Consider the following 15,057-nt stretch of genomic DNA (forward strand, 5'->3'; position numbering starts at 1 on the left):
ATAATTTAGACTTTAATTGCGCAATTACCACAATAATATATGATCTCATAATTTCAAATTTTCTCTCTCATATTTTAATTATTTTTTCATAATTTTGATGTTTTTATCTCATAATTATGATTTAACATGGGAATATTTTTTCTGGCCTTCCATAAGTCCCAAGTAATGACAAGAACACAAATATAAAATATAAAAGTCACATTATATTTACTTGCAGCTACAAAGTGTTCACACTGACTGACAGTGTTAACAGCAGCTTTAGTTCAGTGAAGTCTGATGGTTTTAAAGCACATGTGGAGCTCAGTCAGGAGCTTTAAGCGCTACAAGCAGTCTGATAATATTTGGTGAATAGACGGCATTTATACAGCACTGCTGCCCTCATTCATCCATTCACTCACTCACTCACTCACTCACTCACTCACTCACTCACTCACTCACTCACTCACTCACCGATGGCAGTGAGCTACCATACAAGGTGCTGGTCTGACCATCGGGAGCAGTTTGGGCTTCAGCCTGTTGCTCGAGGACACTTGGACATGTGGACGGGAGGAGCCGGGGATCGAACCAGCGACGTGTGACGGCACTTTTTTGGTCCGAGCCCCTCGGCTCTGAACACGTATATAAAACTTGGACGGTCTTGTTCTGGTTTCATTAAGTCCCTAATGACAGGATTCTGGGTCCTACACTTGACCTGGACACTATTTGTGACTGAGTGCTGTGAGATAAAGTCGAGGACTGTATATGTGTATATTTTGTATATTAATTGTGAGTCAGCTCTGTAGATCATCGAGCAGACATGCTGTTATAATACTCTCCTCAATACTTCTGATAAGGTTCAGATTGTGAGGTCAGAGTATAAAAACAGTTGGTTTAGTTCAGGGACAGATTGAAGTCGTGTTAATGAGAAACATGCACATCGACAAACAGCCTTAATTTTTTTTTTATCTTGCTTCCATCTCAACTATCTGCGTCAACACAACCTCAACCTGAAATTAATTTTAACTTAAAAACCAAGTTTTAGTCCTCAAACTGCCTGAAATATGAGAAGACCAGACAAAATGTCCTCACCATCATCCAGCATGGTGGAAACACACACAGCAGAAAACTTCACAGCACATGTAGAGCTGGTTACTTTTCTGGATCAGGTTGATTCAGTCCAGCTAGTTCTGCTCCACCGCGCTTCTTCTTGCCTGCAGGAAGCAAAACAAAGTTACAGTGAAAGTCCCATCCGACCTGATCCTACTGAGTGTAAATACACACAGAATGATTAATGTCAGAGAGGATAAAACAACTGTCAAGACTCTGAACATCAGATACATAAAAAAGAATTAGTTCTGGTGTCTGTTCATCATGAAATGTTGATACAATATTTAATCTTACCTTTCTTACAATTTAGTTTGATGCAACCCGTGCAGCACAGCACAGTTAGAAGAACAACACCACCAACTAAAAGGAGGCTGACAACCACAAGAGCAATAACCGTTCCATTGGACCCTGAAACAGACACAAAGTGAGTGCATCAGTCAGAACGTCAGTGCAGATGATAAACAGCAGACTGGACCTCACAGCTCACACAGAACAACTAAAGGTGAGTCTGCTCCTGAAATCTGAACTTGTTTCACATGAAAACTCCACTGGGATGAATGTGAGCAGGAACAGTGATGTGAGCTCTGATCTCAGGTCCAGTTTCCTCCTGCTGGGCTCCACAGCTCAGAGGCTGCTTCTGGTTCTGGTCCCAGCAGTGAAGAAATAAATGGACTTAGTTACAGTCCATCACTTTGATCTGACAGTAAAAACACAGGATCATCTGATAAAATATAAAACTTCTTCACAATACTTTTACTGATACTTTTACACTTTTACTCAGGTGGACTTTTACTTGTAACAGAGTATTTTTACTTTGTGTTTCTGCGTCTGTCACTTCAGTAAAGTATCCGAGTACTTCTTCCACCACTGACTACTGTCCAGAAACATGAAGGTTAAAATCACTGTGAGCTTCTTGGTGCTGGTCGGCTCCACAGTTATTGGGCCTGATGGGAGCAGATCAACACACAGTCACAGGTTTTATGAAGCGTGAGTCTGTTGAAGCTCCGACTATTAAACATAAATATACTTTAACTCATTAATAAAAGAACAGAATCAATATTTAGAGATTCTTATAGACACATATAGACTGAGACTCAGTTTCACATCTCTCCACACAGATTCTTAAATAATATAATCAGAACAATTCTTCTGTCTCAGCCAACAAAAGCTCACTAAAGATCACAGCAGGGTCCATATTTTATTTCAGGAACATGTTGCAGAGTTGGATCATTTATGTTGCTGTGAAACATCAGGTTTGCTCATGATTTCTGAATCTGAATTCATCCTTCAGCATCAAATCCTTCAGGAGATCTCTGATCAGCTTCTGCTGCTTTAATAGTCACAATGACTACAATTATAAACTGATAATTAATGTTGGAGACTTGTAGTTACAGCCTGAATACAATGGTACTAATGACAAGTGTTAACTGTCCAGTAAAAACTCAGTTCAAAGCCTCCATGATCTCATATTATTACAGGAACTATCATTGTGTATATTCAGAGGTAAAGTTTGCTCCTAGTTTTCAGTCTGAGTTCAGTTTGTAGTTGAGAAATAAAATAATAAAGTCATCAGTGAGTAAACTCTTCTCTTCCTGTCTGAGTGTCTTCATGGTGTTTGTTGTGTGATTCATGTGTAACTCGGCTGCTGTAACGCTGCAGTTTGTCATTGGGATTAATAAAGTCTCTCTCTAATCTCTCTAATCTAAACAGAGCTCACAGTGACGGCCTCTCTGACGGCTTCACTCTGCTGTTGCTGTGCTTTCTGTCTCCAGGGCTGCAGACCTGTTGGGAGCTTCATCAGCAGCAGGGGACACACCTGGGCCTGATGTGCTCCATGTATAGAAATCCTTCAGAACATCTGCTCACACATCTTTGTGTCGTGGCTTTTGGTTTCCTTTGGTTTGTTTTTACTGCTCAACATCCACACAGCACATCTTCACTCATCCACTGCTACACTACTGACTGCACTCACTCCTCCAGCTGTTTGTGAAACAACACGACTAGAACAGAATCTCACCTGGTTCTGGAGCTTCCCTGCGTGCTAATGTGGCACCCTGGTCATTTTAGTGAGATATTGTTTGCATTGTTAACTGGGTCAGCCCCCTTCATTTTCTGATTAAATTTACCTGTGTAGACACACCTGGTCCCGGCCGGGCTGAAACAGTTACTACCTTACGCCAGTAGATGGCGGTAGCAACTGAAAGCGTGGTGGTTGCTGCGGGCAACCGTTGTCGTGGTAACCGTTGTATCAAGTGCAGAGGAAGTCCAGCCGCAGCAGATACAGTGCAGCTGGTTTACATCCGATTCTGGACACTAATAAGTGTGTGTTTATCTGTTTATGTCTGTTCAGACATCTGTTGTACATAATAAATTCCCCTTAACACCTGAAGTGGACGTCTAAAATTCAGTGTGTTACACCTGGTTTGTGGAAACTGTCTCTCAACTGGAAAGGAGCCACAAACTTCACAGAAAAGGAGGCTCAGAGTTCAGGACCACTTTCAGTCTGAGCTCCTCAGTGGACCTGAGCTGGTACCAACATCATTCTTTCATGTCACTGACACAAAGATTTAGTGATGAAGATCCTGTGGCATCAGAACCAGAAGCAGCACCAGTGTGACTTGAGGAGACAGAGCTCAGATGTGTTTCAGGACTAAGAGTTTCTCTCTCAGTGAACACAGTTTCTCTGATTAATTAACTAAATGAACACATGAATCAAGTGTATGTGCTCATATTGTAGTCATGTATCATCACACACAGAATAACAAACCCACTGTGGCCACTTTATTAGGCCCACATTAATGATCTGATGCAATCCAACACAACTGTCCTGACTCAAACTTCACTTTTATGATGAAATATGAAGTAAAATAAAGATTTGTGTGTGTTGCAGTTTGATACTATGAGATTCATGATGCACAAAACTTCTCAATGAGCTTCATAACTGTCCTCAGATGTTTCCTCTGAAACATATTTACTGTAAAGAGAGTGAGTGTAACACTGGGAATCTAACTGCGTCACATACAGCACATATAGTGTTAATAATTAATAAACGTTCATTCTCTCTCTAATCTCTGGTGACTGATGAACCAACCTCATCATTTCTATGAAGACATTTTTCAATCAGTTTAAAACATTTAAAATTATTTACATATTAAATCACAACTAGGAAGAATCTCACCTTGTAAAGACACAGACGTCTCAGCAGATATCTGATGGCTGATTTCCTTCTGCGTAGCTACACAGCGGTAGGTGTCGGTCTTGGTCACAGTGATGTTGAGAGTGATGTCTGAACGACCTCCTTCTGATTTCAGAGTCGACTCACTTTTGAGGGTGTGACCAGCACTGTCCTTCCACTCTACTGTAAGAGGTGGAGAGCCATGAGCTCCACACTGCAGCAGCGCCCAGTCATTTGTATCATGAGGTCTCCCGATATTTGGCTTTGGAGCTGCACCTGTGAACACATTATGAACAATAGATTATAAAGAGACAGTTTCAGCATTATTAAAGTAATATTGGGATTTTGTTCATCCACACTCTGCTTGTATCCAGTTTAGTGTGAAGAGAAAAACACAAAAAAAGCCTCCAGCATCATTTTATGGGACGATATTTCAAACATTTTAAACTGTTTCCAGTTTGAGGCAGAAGCACAAATACAGTGAACTTGTTAAACTGAACTATAAAGATTGTAATAAAATATAAAACATAGTGTTCAAAGGTAAACACACCTGATGTGTCACATGTTAGTGAGAACTACTTTAATTATGCTGCCTGAAAGAAAAATTAACCAGAAAGTTGAAATTCTGCCAAGAGAAGGTTGTGAAAGATTTAACTGGGTTTTTTTAATTTATTTGTACAATTATATATCTTTCCTTTGACACTTAAATATCTGTGATGCAATAAAAATATTTTTTTCTGAAAAAAATAAAATAAAAAGTTATTCCAGTCTGTTTTAGAGACATTTTAAGAGTTTTAAACATATTTTCATGATTATAAAAAATAATCAGTGTTGGGGAGACTTAAACTACATGTAGTTGAACTAGTTTAACTACAATTTGCTGTAACTTGCTGGTAGTTAAACTACATTCATATTTGGTGCTGCGTCAAGTATTTCAATTACTTTTTGGGTCATTTTTTGTAGTTTAACTACTCAATTTACAAACTACAATTTTGGCCAATAACATGAAATATTTTTTTTTTAATAAAAAATATACATTTTATTTTATTTTTCTTTGAAAAAAGGCATGAAACTTCTCATGACATGCTAAGCCAACGCTGCCTCTGATTGGCCCTGGCAGCACTCACATGCTTCACAGAGTGGCCGGGTCTTTGTGCCAAGGAAGGCGGCGCTCATATGGCACAAGATCGTCATGGACAATTTTTGTAGACTATTATATTTTGTTTCATATACACCATATGTTGATTTATTTAACGCTGAGTTAAATGAGTATAATGAGTATAAGTAGTTGCTGAAGCTACTTTTTTTTAGCAACAGTTTTACAAACTACATTTCTCCAGGGGTAGAAATGTAGTTTGTTAAACTACTGCCAGGCTGAACTACAAGTAGTTTTACAAGCTACACTTGCAAAGTAGCTGCTTCACACAGACTCAGGGTCTTTGCATGCAACTAACCATCTTCTATAACCTGGCATCACGTCACACACACACACACACTGAAGGTCTTTGTACCAAAACATTATTAAATTAATTCCTGATTGAGGTCAACAGTGTGCAGGAGTTGTTGTCCTGAGTTAGGAACCTCAAAAAGACCATATGATGGCTGCCGCTGTGTCAGAGCTTGTGTCAGGTGAAGAATATCAGGTGAAGTTTGATGATGACGGAGTATATTGATGATGTTTATGATGTTCTTGGATTAAAAGATGTTGTTGTATAACTATAATATAATAAACGTGTCCACCTTTAAGTGACGAGTGATCCCAGTCAGTTCAACACAGAGAGGTTCAGGCCCACATATGTTAGTGTTTAGACTGACAGGCCTGAGGAGACATTTACAGAAACACCTGCAGAGGTGGAGAGTGACGTCATCAGAATCAGGACTCACCTGGGATGTTTTCACCTGTTCTGTCTCTTAATGTTATAAGGTGCGGAGGATGCACGCGACCCGATATTTACGTGTAAAATTAATAAACAAACATAAAACATATTTTCATGTTGCCGACAGAAGTCAACACACACATATTACACCTCATCTGAAAGCTGACATGTTCGTTTTTATCAACACATTTAGGAACCTAAAATAAAGATTTACGACATCACAGCAGCAGCGTCTCACTTTACGGCAGTAAACAGTTAGCTGCTTACTAGCTAGCCTGTGTAGCCGCAGTTAAAATGTGTTTATAGGTGTAAAAACAGACATTTATAGACGAACAGCGGCTCGTTTTAAAGACAAAAGTCCACCCGTTAAATCCAGCGCGTTTAAACGGAAGCGGAAGTTAAAACCACCACAATAAAAGTCGATTGTGTCCCTCGTTTATTTTTAGCGGCGCTCGTCAAACTTTCCGAACAACTTCATTTTAATCAATTTAAAGTATCGACAACAGATTTGACCAATGATGTTCAGTATCTCTGAAATCAGTAAACGCCCCGGAACAAAACCAACCAATCAGCATCTTTCTACGACCTAAAGGGACGAACCTAACGGGCTTTTAACTCCATCAGCCAATCACAGGACAGCATCTTTACCTCAGTGCCACATGTGTGTTATTGACAGCTGCTCTCATCCAATGGGAAGTCAGCACCGTGAAAACACTCTGAGTCAGCAGCCAATTAAATTACCTGTGTGACCATATATGGAAGTGACTGTTGTCGGACTTCCTGTGGTCGCGGGACACCCACATAACAGAGAAACTTTATTGATCTGTTTAAGGAGACATGATTCAATGATAATAAATATGTAAATCTTTATTTAAACACTCACAACATCTTTTTATCGTCAACTTTAACACTGAGGGACATTTTCCAGCATCTTAAAGGGATTTATTATCATCATTTGGTAACTTTGGAGAAGTTTTAGAGAGCTCTGTGGACATCTGCTGGAGATAATCTGTACTGCACTTTCTAAAATATCTCAGAGCCTCTTCTGTCTGTCAGCCTAAAATTTGGTTCAGACATTTTAGACAAGTTGAGGGAGAGATCCTGTGAATTTCAGCCTGATGGCCCAGATTATAGCTTATTCATTTAATTTAAAAAATCAAATGAAACAAACAAAAAAGATAAAACTTTAACTTTTTCTCTGTTTAATCATTTACCAGTTCAACTCTCTCTGAGCTTTAAATAAGATCAACACAGCTGATAAACCTCAGAGTGTTTGCTTTACAGTGATGTAGTGGACATGTATCAGCTCCTCATGGTCTTTGTATTATACTGTTTAAAATGAGTAAATATTAAGAGGCAGAGATGCACAAAATCAAAATGAAACCCCAAGAGGTTAAGACTTGACCTGAAAGGAAAAACAAACACACGTTAGATTGTTTTGAAACAGACAGGTAATACTGTGTAAAAGTCATATTTCATCTACTATAGACGGCTGAAATTTCATTGTACAGAGAGATAATCTGCAGCGTGTCTCTGATATCTGCATGTTTGATACAGAGGTCATCTCTCCAGATGTGGCTGCAGCTCTGTGGGCTCGAGGCCCTGCCAGATGTGTATTCTGACCACAACAAAAGTCCATCTGGGACTCTTGAACCAGTCGCAGCAGTAAATGAGCGGACATCTTTAACTGTTTAATGAAAACACTCACCAACAACAAGCTCAATGTTGAATGTTTGTCTCGGCTGAAGACGTGGAAAAAAGCAGCTGTAGTTCCCGCTGTCGGCCATCTTTGTATTATGGATCTTTATGGAGGCGTTGCCGTTCTTCAGTTGATCTTGAAAATGTGAGACTCGATCTATGAACTGCTGATGTTGACCTGAGAGGCCGTTATTGTGATGAGTGCCTGCATCATACATGAACACCTCCTTCTGACCATCTTTCTTCCAGTCAAACAGCTTTCCTGTGATGTCCTCCTTGGTGCTGAGCGAACAGGGTAAAACAGCATCATCATCTTCTTTCACGACCACTCTGACACCTGGAAGATAAAAACATGTGTTACTCAGTATGTTAACATGCAGAGTCACCAGGAAACAAAGTCAGATAACAACTTTACACACCACAACAATAACTCAACACCTGTTTCCTCTAACATAATAGTTTTGGTGCTGTCGTGCTTGTACTAATGTGGCACCCTGGTCATTTTAGTAAGATATTGTTTGCATTGTTAACTGGATCACCCCCTTCATTTTCTGATTAAATTTACTTGTGTAGACACACCTGGTCCCGGCCGGGATGAAACAGTTACTACCTTACGCCAGTAGATGGCGGTAGCAACTGATAGCGTGGTGGTTGCTGCTGGCAACCGTTGTTGTGGTAACCGTTGTATCAAGTAAATTTAATTTATACAGCACTTTTCATAGATAAAATCACAAAGTGCTTTACAACAAGGATAAAATGCAATAGAATACAGAGATCACAACAAAAAACACACAATGGCACAAATCCGGGCAGCTTCACAGAGGTCCCAGAACATCAACATCAGTAAAGAGCCTGTCTAAAAAGACAGGTTTTAAGTTCCCTCTTAAAACCTTCAGTGGACTCTGTGCTACGTAAGGTCAATGGTAGTGCATTGCAGAGGCGAGGGGCGGAGGCCTGGAAAGAGCAGTCACCTCGTGTTTTAAAATGAGTGCAGGGACCATCAAGAGTTTCTGATCTGATGACCTCAGTGAGCGTGAGGGAGAGTAGGTCTCAGTAGCTCTGTGATGTAGGAGGGAGCCTGGTCATGGAGGGCTCGAAAAGTAAGTACTAAAATCTTAAAATTAATCCTAAAATTAATCAGTAACCAATGTAGGGAATATAAAATTGGGCTGATATGATCCCTTTTCTTCGATCCAGTTACGAGCCTTGCAGCTGCATTCTGCACAGTTTGAAGGCGATTTACAGCCTTTTTGTTAAAACACATAAAAAGAGCATTACAATCGTCAATGCGGGATGAAACAAAGGCATAATTATCATCTCCATTTCAGGTCTTGAAATCATGGACCTCAGTTTAGCGATATTCTGCAGATGATAGAAGCAGTTCTTCACCAACTGTTTACAGTGGTGGTCCAGAGACATGTCCTCGTCAAACACAACACCTAGGTTTCGTAAGCTCGGTTGGACAGAGACCTAACTGACCTAAATGCTGCTAATAATCAGTGTTTCAGTTCTGGCATAGTTCAGTTCACCAGTGCAGCTGGTTTACATCCGATTCCGGACACTAATAAGTGTGTGTTTAAATGTTTATGTCTTTTCAGACATCTTTTGTACATAATAAATTCCCCTTAACACCTGAAGTGGACGTCTAAAATTCAGTGTGTTACAGTATACAGTAAGTAGTACAGTAAGTATATTTAAGCTGTACAGTATAGTTAATTAGGTTTTTGTTATTGAGCCTTGTGTTTGAATTTTACAAAATGTATTCAGCTGGAAACTCTTCAGCTTTATAACACCAGGAGAAGTTGTAGTTTTATTCATGTCAGATCTTGATTTATTGGACTGGATTCAAAGACACAACTAACCACCAAACTATCCTGTTCCTCAGCTGCAACACACAGGTTGTTTTTAACTTTGTAATTCAAATATGTTCACTGTACTTTCTAAAGGACATCAGATTAAAGCTTCACATGACACACACACACACACTCTCTCTCTCTCTCTCTCTCACACACACACACACACACACTCTCTCTCTCTCTCTCTCTCTCACACACACACACACACACACACACACACACACACACACACACACGGTGCAGGTTGTTAATCTTGAGGCTGATGTACAGTTAAGTTTTCTGTCTGTTTGGGTGAATAAACCTGCGACCAGCTCTTATCATTTATCAGACGATGTCTCCTCACCAGTACTGACTACAACCACACAAACAGGTGTTACTACATTGTCAAAAAAATGAGTGTGAGTGTCAGAGAGAGGAGGACTACAACCAAAGCAGGAAGGAGGTGACGCACACACATACACAAAGTACAAACACACACTACACTTACACAAAATACACACACACACGCACGCACGCAGTAACTAATGATTAACTAATGATCTGACTTGGTAACTATTCAGTATCATGTTTCACACTGATTCATATATAACTCATGAATAAAGTGACTCTAACCCACAGATATTTATTTATGTATTAATGTATTTAATGTTTAATTGTTGAGGGACCAGTTTGTGTTAAACCTGCTGCACACTACAGCTTTTATAGCCGAAGCTAATCAGTAATGAACGTCACCATGAACTCATCATCAGCTGATGATTGATCGATAACGTGTCTCCCAGTCTGTCCTGTGGTGACTCATTATCTACTATATAGTTTATATGTAACTCATTAACGATCCAATAACTATCAAGTCCTTCCTGATGAAGATCTGCGCCACGTCTCTGTTTTATTGAGGGAACTACTTTAGTTCAAAGTGAACTGAACTTTAAGAGTCAAAGTCCAACAATCACAACATCCTGAAGGTTTCATGTCTGCACGAGCGTTTCTGTGAAACCTGTGCGTGTCTGCAGCAGGATGGAGACGACGCACACGCGCACGCACACGCACAGCAGTGATGACGACATCATTACAGAGCATTTCGAGATTAAAACTCAGCATCATCCAGCTGTAATTCTCCTGTAATCGATCCAATCAATACTATCGATGTGTGCTGATGATCAGGGTGCGTGTGTGACGTCACAGCGCTGAGCAGGTGTCTTGTACGCACTAAAGCAGGAAGCAGCTGATGAACATCCAGCATGTTTCCGCATTGTTCCGCTGCTCAGATGAAACAAAGTGAGAATTAAAGACTGTCAGTGAGCGATGATCAGTTTTCTTACCGTCTCCAGCAGCAGACGTTTCTCCAGAGCAGCTCAGCAGACAGAGACACACGAGAGGAAGAAGCTCCATAGTTGTGATGTCCTCTGAGGACTTCACCACACTGATGGTGTCTCTATATGACGGAGCTTCACACACTCCTCAACACCCTGACTGGTTCATCACAACCTGTTTCTGCTCCTCAGCCTGAAGCTGCGGCACTTCCGGTACTAATATTTCAGAATAAAAGCGCCATCACCAGGCCTGCAGCTGCCATCGCATTTTGTCTGGGTGTTGGCCACTGAGAGGAGGGAAGTAACGAAGTACAAATACTTCGTTACTGTACTTGAGTAGATTTTTCAGATGTATGTACTTCACTAAGGTATTTATTGTTCTGACAATTTTTTACTTTGACTCCATTAATAACAAATATCTGCAGGTGAATTTTGGTAATCTGGGACATTATTTGAGCTTCAGCCGTCAGCAGGTCTGGATCATGTTGTCTCCTCACAGACTCAGGCCTCGTTACACAGACATGAGGATTTCTTTACATTCAGCTGTAATCTCCATTCATGAAGCTGTCAGTGAGGTAAACTGTCTCTAGAAACCTTGTTTTAAAGAGGATTTATCTGCTCTGTTGTCTCTTTGGTGTCCTGACAGCTGCTGTAAAACACAGATCATCTCAGAATCACACCCATAAATTAAAATCACTTTTATTTCTTTGATCACAGTTTGAACACAGAAACATCAGAAACAGTCACAACACACAGTTTTGACATTTTTCATGTTTTATTCAAACGTTTGTACAGAAATGATGAAGCGCTGCCTGAAGTGACATGAAACACTACAAGTGCATCAACAGTGAACAACAGAAACATCAGTGTGTAACTGGACCTGACAGACTGCCTGAGCACCTGGAAACATAATAAAGAACCAATACAGGCTCGGCCCAAATAATGGCAACAAATATAAAAGTCACATTATATTTACTTGCAGCTACAAAGTGTTCACACTGACTGACAGTGTTAACAGCAGCTTTAGTTCAGTGAAAAGTCTGATGGTTTTAAAGCACATGTGGAGCTCAGTCAGGAGCTTTAAGCGCTACAAGCAGTCTGATAATATTTGGTGAATAGACGCATTTATACAGCACTGCTGCCCTCATTCATCCATTCATCCATTCACTCACTCACTCACTCACTCACTCACTCACTCACCGATGGCAGTGAGCTACCATACAAGGTGCTGGTCTGACCATCGGGAGCAGTTTGGGCTTCAGCCTGTTGCTCGAGGACACTTGGACATGTGGACGGGAGGAGCCGGGGATCGAACCACCGACCCTGTGATTAACTGACCAGCTGCTGGAGACGCATCAGATAATCAGAGTATAAAAATAAAAGAATAAAAGCAACATAGAACAGAGTGAAAGAGCTCGTCTTTGTCCTCAACAACGACCTCGTCAACGACTACGTTCATACAATCTTTCCTGGAAGTTGCTCTCTGTCGTACACGAGAAGTGAAAGAAGATTTAAAATACAGTTTGAGAGAGAAGTTCAAACCCTGCAGACTTCCTGTTTTGGCCAATCACTGCTTAAAGTGGATGTGAATGTTGGTTTGTCGGTTTCAGGAAGTGAGTCGGACTGATGCCTTTTTACTTTGACAGGATTCTGGGTCCTACACTTGACTTGGACACTTTTTGTGACTCAGTGCTGTGAGATAAAGGAGAGGACTGTATATGTGTATATTTTGTATATTAACTGTGAGTTATCTCTGTAGTTGAGGGAGCAGACATGCTGTGATCTTACTGACCTGGATGAGGTTCAGGATATGAGGACGGTTCAGGGAGAGATTGTTGCCGTGGTAATGGGACATAGTGATGAAAGCAGAATGAGCTACATGCACATCGTCACCCAAACAACCTTCCTTGCTGCCATCACAACTATCTGCTTTAACGCAACCCCGATCCTAACCTGAACCTCAGATTCATTTAAATGTTTAAACCAGGTTTTACTTCTCCAACTGAAATAAGTGACCAGACAAAATGTCCTCGCCGTCATCCAGCATGGTCTCAGACTCAAAGGTGTTCTGACTGGTTTTTATCAATTAGGGTTCCCTGTGCAGCGTCTCTTTGTCCGTTGGTTGTGACTGGTGTTGAACCTGGATCTGCAGGAAACAAAACAAAGTTATACTAAAGAAAATCCCAAATGTCTTGATCCTACTCTGAGTGTTAATACACACAGAATGATTAATGTCAGAGACGATAAAACAACTGTCAAGACTCTAAACACGAGATACATATAAAGAATGAGTTGTGTTTTCTGTTTATCATGAAATGTTGATACAATAATTAAACTTACCTTTCTTACAATTGAGTGTGATGCGACCCTTGAAGTGAAGCACAAGTATAGTAATGACAACACCAAGAAGAAGAGCGCCAAGAACTCCAGCAACAACACAAACAACAACAAATCCAGTGTTGGATCCTGAAACAGATAGAAAGTGAGTGCATCAGTCAGAACGTCAGTGCAGATGATAAACAGCAGACTGGACCTCACAGCTCACACAGAACAACTAAAGGTGAGTCTGCTCCTGAAATCTGAACTTGTTTCACATGAAAACTCCACTGGGATGAATGTGAGCAGGAACAGTGATGTTCGCTCTGATCTCAGGTCCAGTTTCCTCCTGCTGGGCTCCACAGCTCAGAGGCTGCTTCTGGTTCTGGTCCCAGCAGTGAAGAAATAAATGGACTTAGTTACAGTCCATCACTTTGATCTGACAGTAAAAACACAGGATCACCTGATAAAATATAAAACTTCTTCACAATACTTTTACTGATACTTTTACACTTTTACTCAAGTGGACTTTTACTTGTAACAGAGTATTTTTACTTTGTGTTTCTGCTACTTTCACTTCAGTAAAGTATCCGAGTACTTCTTCCACCACTGACTACTGTCCAGAAACATGAAGGTTAAAATCACTGTGAGCTTCTTGGTGCTGGTCGGCTCCACAGTTATTGGGCCTGATGGGAGCAGATCAACACAGTCACAGGTTTTATGAAGCGTGAGTCTGTTGAAGCTCCGACTATTAAACATAAATATACTTTAACTCATTAATAAAAGAACAGAATCAATATTTAGAGATTCTTGTAGACACATATAGACTGAGACGCAGTTTCACATCTCTCCACACAGATTCTTAAATAATATAATCAGAACAATTCTTCTGTCTCAGTTAACAAAAGCTCACTAAAGATCACAGCAGGATCCATATTTTATTTCAGGAACATGTTGCAGAGTTGGATCATTTATGTTGCTGTGAAACATCAGGTTTGCTCATGATTTCTGAATCTGAATTCATCCTTCAGCATCAAATCCTTCAGGAGATCTCTGATCAGCTTCTGCTGCTTTAATAGTCACAATGACTACAATTATAAACTGATAATTAATGTTGGAGACTTGTAGTTACAGCCTGAATACAATGGTACAAATGACAAGTGTTAACTGTCCAGTAAAAACTCAGTTCAAAGCCTCCATGATCTCATATTATTACAGGAACTATCATTGTGGATATTCAGAGGTAAAGTTTGCTCCTAGTTTTCAGTCTGAGTTCAGTTTGTAGTTGAGAAATAAAATAATAAAGTCATCAGTGAGTAAACTCTTCTCTTCCTGTCTGAGTGTCTTCATGGTGTTTGTTGTGTGATTCATGTGTAACTCGGCTGCTGTAACGCTGCAGTTTGTCATTGGGATTAATAAAGTCTCTCTCTAATCTCTCTAATCTAAACAGAGCTCACAGTGACGCCTCTCTGACGGCTTCACTCTGCTGTTGCTGTGCTTTCTGTCTCCAGGGCTGCAGACCTGTTGGGAGCTTCATCAGCAGCAGGGGACACACCTGGGCCTGATGTGCTCCATGTTTAGAAATCCTTCAGAACATCTGCTCACACATCTTTGTGTCGGGGCTTTTGGTTTCCTTTGGTTTGTTTTTACAGCTCAACATCCACACAGCACATCTTCACTCATCCACTGCTACACTACTGACTGCACTCACTCCTCCAGCTGTTTGTGAAACAACACGA

This window comes from Pagrus major, chromosome 6 (genome assembly GCF_040436345.1).
Source record: "Pagrus major chromosome 6, Pma_NU_1.0".
Taxonomy (NCBI): Eukaryota; Metazoa; Chordata; class Actinopteri; order Spariformes; family Sparidae; genus Pagrus; species Pagrus major.